The sequence below is a fragment of the Nycticebus coucang genome, chromosome 1 (genome assembly GCF_027406575.1).
Source record: "Nycticebus coucang isolate mNycCou1 chromosome 1, mNycCou1.pri, whole genome shotgun sequence".
Classification (NCBI taxonomy): Eukaryota; Metazoa; Chordata; class Mammalia; order Primates; family Lorisidae; genus Nycticebus; species Nycticebus coucang.
The window spans coordinates 153,457,511-153,466,537 of NC_069780.1; the positions used below are offsets into that span (position 1 = coordinate 153,457,511).

Genomic DNA, 9,027 nt, shown 5'->3' on the forward strand with positions numbered 1-9,027 from the left:
ATGTGATGTGTGCTATGTGGAACCCATGCTTAGTCTTATGACTGTGATACCCAGTGGGAAATAAGTAAAATTTGTTTTAGAAACTCACCACCAACATCAATTTCTTAGTAATGGTCAAAGGGCAGAACAAAATGCAGTGATTTATTTACCACTACAGATGCTCCTCAACTTATGACAGAATAATGTTCCAATAAATCCACAGTTAAATTAGAGATATCATAACTCAAAAATGCATTTAATACATCTAACTTACTGAATGTCGAAACTTGGCCTGGCCTACCTGAAACATGTTCAAAACACTTCCATTCAAATCCTTTGAAGACAAAGCCTATGTTATAATAAACTGCTAAAATATCTTATGTCAGTGTATCATATCGCACATATGATATATCTGGGAAAAGATCAAACTTTAAAATTAAACCATCATAAGCTGGGGACTATCTGTATGTTTGTCAGACAGGAGTTGTCACAGTGGACTATTCTGATACTGTCTTTTTCTACACCTCAAAGCAAAATGTGCTGTTCAGTGGCAAACACATGGGCTTCATAGATTGAAGAATGCAGAGTCAACAGTTTTGTCTCTTTAAGTGAAATTAATTCAGAACACTAGCCCAGAGTAAATACACAAACATTCCTTTCTTGCCTTTCTTTCTACAAAACATTAACTACACCACCATGTGGGGTTGAAAGAATCTAGCCATCTCTTAAGCACCTCCTTGTGATAACATCTTGGTAATTACAGCATGTGCTTTTATGAAATGTATTACATTCATTTCTCAACAATACTTTAGAGAATTTCTACCAACTTCTGGAAAAGTATAGACTTTTTCTTTCTTTTTCTTTTCTGTTCTTTTTTTTTTCTTTTTTTGAAACAGTCTCACCTTCTTGCCCCCGGTAGAGTACTGTGACATCACAGCTCACAGCAACCTCAAACTCTTGGGCTCAAGCACTTCTCTTGCCTCAGTCTCCAAAGTAGCTGGGACTGCAGGTGCCCAGCACAGCACCCAGCTAACTTTTTTTGTTTGTTTGTTTTTAGACAGTGTGTCAAGCTGTTGCCCTAGGTAGAGGGCCGTGGTGTCATAGCTCAAAGCAACCTCCAATTCGGGCTGAAGCAATCCTCTTGTGTCAGTTTTTCTAGTTTTAGTTTCTCTCTTTTGCTCAGGCTGGTCTTGAACTCATGAGCGCAAGCACTCCACCTGCCTCGGCCCCCCAGAGTCCTGGGATTACAGGTGTGAGCCACGGCTCCCACCTGAAGTATAGACTTTTAGACTCTACTGCCTTCAGGACTTCACCCCACACCACAAACCTATCCCTGTAACTTCACTGCCCGCCTCTCCTCCTTCCTGCAAACACTCAAGCCCCCACTTGACCTTTACCTGCTGAAACTTCCTGCCAGATTTCCAAAACACCCTTTTTGGAAATGCAGTTCCTTTTTCTGTGTGGAAAACTCCTGTCAGACGACACTCCTGCCTCCTCTTCTGAGAGCACTTCCCCAGCCAATCACATAGAGCTATTCAGTCCGGCTCCTACACTCACAAAATACTTTCAGGTTAGCCAAAAAGCTATTCGGTTCCAGGTCACTGCTCTGGATCTCTGAAGCAGAGACAGGATGTAGCACACTTTTGACTTTAACTGCCTTTGAGGAGACTTCAGTGTGTGTCAGTCAGCTTCCCAGTAGGGAATGTGGCATCTGTAATGTGAAAAACTTAAGGAGGTTTCAAAAAATGAGACTATTTACTAAAGTGGGCAGAATCCAGAAGAAGCACAGGGACAATGCAATACCTGAGAGCTGGAAAGGGCAGGAGTTGTCATAGCCTTTAGACCTGCGGGAGCCGAAGAGAGGAGATGGGTATTAGAACCCAGACTAAGAGCCATTGAGAGAGGTCCACATGACAGGGGCACTGGCGCTCTGTGGAGAGCCCTAGACAACCCTCTGTGCCCCCACAGGGAAGGTGCTGAGAGGAAACACTCCGACCTGACCAGAGTAAACGCACAGCCTATTCCCTTCCATTGGTGACACTATCAGGAAGCCAGGGCAGGGCCCTTGGATGCAATCCACGTGGCCAGTCTCCTGGATCACAGAGCAGGGGGAGAATGCTCAGGAGGGTCCATGAGAGAAATCTAGCACCCTGTGCATGGTGACAAGTGTTTGAGCATTTACCATAGTTATTCAACCAGTAGTTTTTAGACCCAGCGGTAATAAGACAACCACACGTTAGGGATATTTAGCTAAATGGTCCCCAGGAAGCAAACCACAGGAGGTACAGGTAGTATTTGGGGTCACTCCTGTGGGAGAGAAGGGAATGAAGTCTTGTTCCTTTGTCTAAATGCCCCAACGGTCTTAACCAGAGAAGACCCCAGCTTTGACCCCAATAATGAAATATATTTCCCATGGCCCTTTTTTGGTACAAGAACAACAGTCACTTGGGCTCCCATGTCTAGTAAATTGAGGAATGTCCACATCCTTCACAGTTTCTAGTACAAACAAACTAGAGCAAGGCTAGGGAATCTGTGGCCTTAAGGTACTTAAGTGCCAGGCTGTGCCTGTGGCTCAGTGAGTAGGGCGCTGGCCCCTTATACCAAAGGTGGCCAGTTCGAACATGGCCCCAGCTAAAACTGCAACAACAATAATAACAAAATATCCGGGCGTTGTGGTGGGTGCCTATGGTCCCAGCTACTGGGGAGGCCAAGGCAAGAGAATCACCTAAGCCTAAGAGCTGGAGGTTGCTGTCAGCTGTGATGTCACAGCACTCTAGCAAGGGTGACAAAGTGAGACTCTATCTCTCAAAAAAAAAAAAAAGGGCAGCCTTTTGACTGAATCCAAATTTTACAGTTCCCCCCCTTTTTTTTTCTTTTTTTTTTTTATTAAATCATAGCTGTGTACATTGATATGATCATGGGGCATCATTCACTAGCTTCACAGACCGTTTACCAAGTTTCACATATACCCTTATAAGATGCACCGCTGGTGTAATCCCACCAATTCCCTCTACCCACCTCCCCCCCTCCCTCCCCTCCCTTTCCCCCTTCCCCCTATTCTTAGGTTGTAACTGGGTTATAGCTTTCATGTGAAAACCCTAAATTAGTCTCATAGTAGGGCTGAGTACATTGGGTACTTTCTCTTCCTTTCCCCCCTTTTGAGATAGGGTCTCACTGTTTCCCAGGCTACAGTGCCCTGGCCTCAGCCTAGCTCACTGCAAACTCAGGGGCTCAAGTGATCCTCCTGCCTCAGCCTCCCCAGGAGCTAGGAGTACAGGAGTCTGCCACCCCACTATTTTCTATTTTTTGTAGAGACAACCTCTGGCTCTTGCTCAGACTGGTCTCTAAATCTTGTGCTCAAGAGACCCCTGCCTCCCCTCCCAGAGTGCTAAGGTTACAGATGAGAGTCACCAAACCCAGCTACAAGATCTTTTTAATGGGGCGTGGTCGTGAGATCTGGGCAGCGTGTGATTGGCTGAGAGGAGGTAATATGTTAATGAGGATCATAGTTCCTCTTGCTGCCCTAAAGAGTTTCTGGAAGTTTACAAGTAAAAACAGTGTTTTGAACTTAGTTATTTGACCAAATTGTTATTAAATATAAAATTTATTCGAAAAAGGAAATGACTTGGCCAAAACAAAATTATTTCACCATCACTTAAAAGAGTTTTGCCGGGCTAGACCCTGTGGAGGCGGGAGTTAGTTTTTTAGAACTATACTTTCAGGGATCATTTCTATAGTTTATTACTAGAGAAGTCTCTCTGAATGTGTAGCACACCGAAAACCACGAGGAGGAGGTGTAGCGTTTTCTTCTGAGCGTGAAGTTGGCATTTGGTGTTGCAGTTGCTGTAAGTGCCACTTGCTGTTGATGATCGTTCTTCTTCTCTTCCCAGAGAAGAAAGAGGGAGAAAATGCTGTCTGAGTGGTTTTTGTCCTTGTTCTTAAATTGTTGGGCTGAAATGAGTTCTTAACTTTTTTAGTTTTAGGAAATTTATTGGTTCTTTAGTTGTTTTTGAGGAATTGGGAGTGGGGGAGGCATGCGTTACTCCTCTATGTGAACCTAGTGTTACAGTGAGCCTTGGAGCCGTTAGAATTGTTTCCAGAAGCTACCAGCAGGACTGAGGTTGGACACCTCATCCTGGGTGGGGGTGGTTTGAAGTCAAGGGGAGCAGGTTGTCAAAGAAAAAGAGATGAAATACAAGAAAAGGGGGGGTTTGGTGGTGGGGGGCTGTTTTTTTTTGTTGTTGTTTTTTCAGTTTTCCAGTACTTGAACTGAGTTCATTTGTGGTGGGTAAATGAACTACCACAATTTGTAACCTAAATTGTTGCCCCAGTATAAACCTAAAATATTACGTGACAAAAGAGGTGGTAGACTTGTATTTAAGGCCCCAGAACAGTTGATTTGGGGTTAAAAAGGAAGATTATCCCAGGTAAGCCTGCTTTAATCAGGTAAAAAAACCTTAAAAGAAACAGAGATGTGTTTTGACCCACTCAAGGAAGAGAGCAAACAGCCAGGACTGAACTGCCTGTGGAGAGGAGCCTCCCTAGGAGCTGAGGCCTCAGTCCTACAACCTCTAGGAACTGAGGTCTGCCAACAGGCAAGCTGAAGGAGAACTGTGAGTTCCTGGACCTGGACCCTGGGCCCTGGTTTCTGACTCCTGGATACTGTGGGAACCGTTCAGTTGTGTAGAGTTTGTTACACAGACAATGTGCCATTTCATAAAGCCTAACTGGTTAGAAAGCCTAACAGTTCTTACTAAATTCTGCACTTTTTTTTTTTCTTGAGAATCTCACTTTGTCCCTCTAGGTAGAGTGTTGTGGCATCATAGCTCACAGCAACCTCAAACTGCTGGGCTCAAGCAATTCTCTAGCCTCAAGCTCCCAAGTACAAGCATCCCCCACAATGCCCACCTATTTTTTTTTTTTTTTTTTAAGACAGAGTCTCACTCTTGCTCAGCCTGGTCTTGAACCTGTGAGCTTAGGCAATCCACCGGCCTGGGCCTCCCAGAGTGCTATTACTACAAGTGTGAGCCAATGCACCCAGCCTCAATACTTTAGAGGGTCCTAAAATGCTTTTAGTTCCCTGACTCCAAAGGAGGAAGCATAATTAGCTAATGCCAAAACCACCAACCCACTTGATCCCTTTGCACACTTCCATTGATATTCACATTGCCCTCCTCGTCCCTTACACAACGAATGATGTTAAGTCTGAGTAGAATGGAGAAGAATAGAAAGGGTAAGAAGAATCACAGAGAAATTCTAAGGAGTGGACATGGGCTGGGAGCAGAAGAAGAGACTTTATGATGGAAGGAATTTAACAAAGTCCTCGCATAAGATGATTATCTCAAAATAATACTTTCAAAGTATGCCTTCTGCTAAGGAGGTTATCAAAGAGGAAAAATAGTTTTTGTTTTTGTTTTTAAATATGCTTCATCATGTCTTTAGGTACTAGAGGGGATAAAATAGTGAACATTTGTTCTATTTAATCGTTAAATTTTATCCAATGTTATAAGGATAGTTATCTTTTGGAGCTAACATCCATCCCTTCATCTTCTTAACCCCACCAGTGGCCCGAGGTGTACGTTTGTAAAGTGTGAACCCGCTTGCCTTGGTAACTTGGAGGACAGATACACACAGACTCTACAGAGGTAAACTCTACGTAGATGCTCACAACACGGGGCCTTCTGTGTTCTTGGTGGTTGTGGCAGCCAAGAAGAGGCACTGCTGCTCAGTTTTCCCTTCAAAAAGGAGTGCACTGGCTTGACGCCTGTAGCTCAAGCGGCTAAAGCACCAGCCACATACACCAGAGTTGGCGGGTTTGAATCCAGCCTGGGCCTGCCAAACAGCAATGACAACTACAACCAAAAAATAGCCAGGCGTTGTGGCGGGTGCCTGTAGTCCTAGCTACTTAGGAAGCTGTGGCAAGAGAATTGCTTAAGCCTGGGAATTGGGGGTTGCTGTGAGCTGTCATGCTACAGCACTCTACCCAGAGGGACAGCTTAAGGGTCTATCTCAAAAAAAAAAAAAAAAAAAGAGTGCAGTGGGAGAGTGGGGCTGACCGCCTCCATCTGTTAGTACTTCAGTGTCTGCCTCAACTGTTGAGCTAAAGCCACAGTTGTTCCAGGCAATCTCCAGCTAACAACTAAGCACCACAGAAGTACTGGAGCCTTGTGTCTCCTTCTCTTACAGGTGATCTTTCCTCTGGACTTCCCCGGTTGGTTGGCCTAAATTTTGTCATGTCTGCTTCGTGGTCTGGGGCCTTCCTTGCCTAATGCTTCCTCCCACTTTCCTTTAGCAGGTGTCTACTCATACTGTGCTGGGTGGCCTTCCCCTTCCTATCAAGCATCCTCTTTCTTTTCTCTTTCTCAGGCATTACATCTCAACAACCTCTTGTGCTCCTAACTTCATCTCAGTATCTGCTTCACAGCAGACCCAGCTAACTCAGTGACCATACTTAGCCATGTATGGGAATGGGAGAGAAGAGAAAACCAATCTATAGAGAGAAAGGCAGAGAGATCTGACTGCTCTTTTTTTGTCTGTTGGTTTTTATGACAGAGTTTCACTTTGTCACCCCCAGTAGAGTGCCGTAGCGTCACAGCTCACAGCAACCTCTAACTCTTGGGCTTTAGCGATTTTCTTGCCTCAGCCTCCCAAGTAGCTGGGACTACAGGCGCCCACCACGATGCCTGGCTATTTTTTTGTTGTTGCAGTTGTCATCATTGTTTAGCAGGCCCAGGCTGAGTTCGAACCCGTCAGCCTTGGTGTAACGTGGCCAGCTCCCTAACCACTGGGCTCTGGGTGCAGAGCCACTGACTACTCTTTCCATCCATAAGTTCCATGGCTTGCTTTTTTTCCTTTCAGTTAATTTAGGCTTTTTATTCTTTTGTCTCAAAGATAAATAATCTATAATCCGTAGATTATAATTATAGACTATAATTAATTACTTTTTAAAAGCAGAGAGGAGTTAGGGCCATAAAACCATCATGCTAATTGTACGACAGATGGCTCCAATATGCAACTGCAACCCACCCATCATCCACACCATGAAGTCTGAAAGGGATGGAAAAACACCAAGAAAATTCCCCCAAGACAGGTAGAGGAAGGGACGTGGGGAAGGAGATCATTAACGCTAATTGAGATAATCATCTTACAGTATAGAAAAGAAGAACAATTTCAGCTAACACTGTTAACCAAAAAAGAAAAAGAACAAAAATATAAATTTGAGCCCGGCAGTGGCTCATGCCTGTAATCTCAGCACTGGAGAGGCTGAGGTGGGTGGATTGCCTGAGCTGACGAGTATGAGACCAGCTTGAGCAAGAGTGAGACCCTGTCTCTAAAAATAGCCGGGCATTGTAGTGGGCACCTGTAGTCCCATCTACTTGGGAGGCTGAGGCAAGAGAATCGCTTAAGCCCAAGAGTCTGAGGTTGCTATGAGTTGCAACGCCATGGCACTCTACCTGGGGTAACAAAGTGAGACTATGTCTCAAAAAAAAAAAAAAAAGTTGTGAAGTTAAAGAGTACAGAAACAAGAGAACAGCAGTCACTACTGGAGGCAAGGCTGGACTCTTCCAGCCTAAAGGAAGGTAGCTGTATCAGTCCTTCATTCTAATAATGATGGCAAGTTCTACCAGGGTCTCAGATTCTCTATTTTCCAGTCTATATGTTTGGGGACTTGACTTTAATATCATCACTTGTCTTTCTTTCTAGGCTAGAGATAACAAATTTTCTAGGGAAAAATCTAGACAATAAAGGAAAATCTCTGAAATCAAGCCCCTTGAAGACTTGATTAAGTGAGTTAACCCATGTACACTGCTAGACACATAGTAAAAATGCAATAAGCATAAACTATAATAGGAGATAATATGATTAAAGGTATTTATAGAATAAAATCAACAATCCATGTTATGTCTCTTTAGCACCCCTCATATCATTAAAAGACCAATGGCTATTTAGTATCTGTTCCTTCTACATCAGAGAATGGGAACACTGGTATTATAGATGTTTTAAATGGGCTTCATTGGCAATGTTTGCATTAAACACCCATGAACTTCCCTACCCTTCCCCTTCTAACCACGCTCTTGGGCCCCTTGACTCTGTGACCTTGTAGGTCCCCAGGAGATGGCCTGACCCCACATCTCTCTATCCCTTCCTTATTTGCTTAACAGGAAAATCTGCATGTTTTGATTTTCCTTCTTTCGTTCTGTCTTTAACCTGCTTGTGGTAAGTTGTCTCAGCTATGGAATACATTTCCTTTATTTCCTTTGTATAATGTTTCAACCCCTATCCTGTTAAGTCATTTTCTCCCTCTTTTTGTTTCATTTATAGTCCAAATAATTGATCAAATGGATTACTTGTTTGTTTTTTTTTTTCATGACTATGTCAGTAGCATAGAATGAAAAGTGAGTGGGTCCTCAACACTTAATGTGATAAAATGTTTTGAAAATGGCTCTCATTTTCTTTCACATCCTGAAGTTGGAACTATCTACTATCACATTCCCCACAGGTGGACAGCAAGTCCTTCCTTGTACCCCATATATGTATACAGTTATGATTTAATAAAAATTAAGTAAAAAAGGAGGGGATCTAGTGGTGTTTCTCCATGTATATCGTATTCGGCACTTTTGAAATTACATTCTAGTGCACCAGCCTTCTACAAGATAAACTGGCCATGTCCTGAATTTATTTTTCCTTGGGGTTCTTACATTCCCTGTCATGGAAGTCAGACCGTGTACGTGAGCATATTAGAGTCTCTGAGGAATCAGCAGTGACCAACCTGCTGACTATTTAACCCATTAACTGTAGGACACTGTTGGGGAAACTGGTGACATTTCTTACAACACTAAAAGAAAAAATGCCATCCAGCCCAACAAAGTAAGTGTTAGTAATAAGTAGTACGAAGTTTTTTATGGATAGAAACTTCACTTCTTTCTGTTAATGGGAACAATTCTCTGCTTAGGAAGAAAGGTGAAGCTTTGTTTCATATACTCTCTAAACGAGAAGTATGGCTTTTATTTCTCCCCTCTTAAACTTAATTGCTTTTAAGTAAAGTGG

At 43.3% G+C, this 9,027-nt stretch overlaps 1 non-coding gene across 1 annotated transcript; it reads left to right on the top strand.

Moving 5' to 3' along the window:
- The first annotated feature begins 3,684 nt into the window (after positions 1-3,684).
- LOC128591798 (small nucleolar RNA U3) lies at positions 3,685-3,903 on the top strand. Its single transcript, XR_008381662.1, has one exon. It is a non-coding gene; the product is annotated as a small nucleolar RNA U3 (small nucleolar RNA).
- The last annotated feature ends 5,124 nt before the right edge of the window (positions 3,904-9,027 follow it).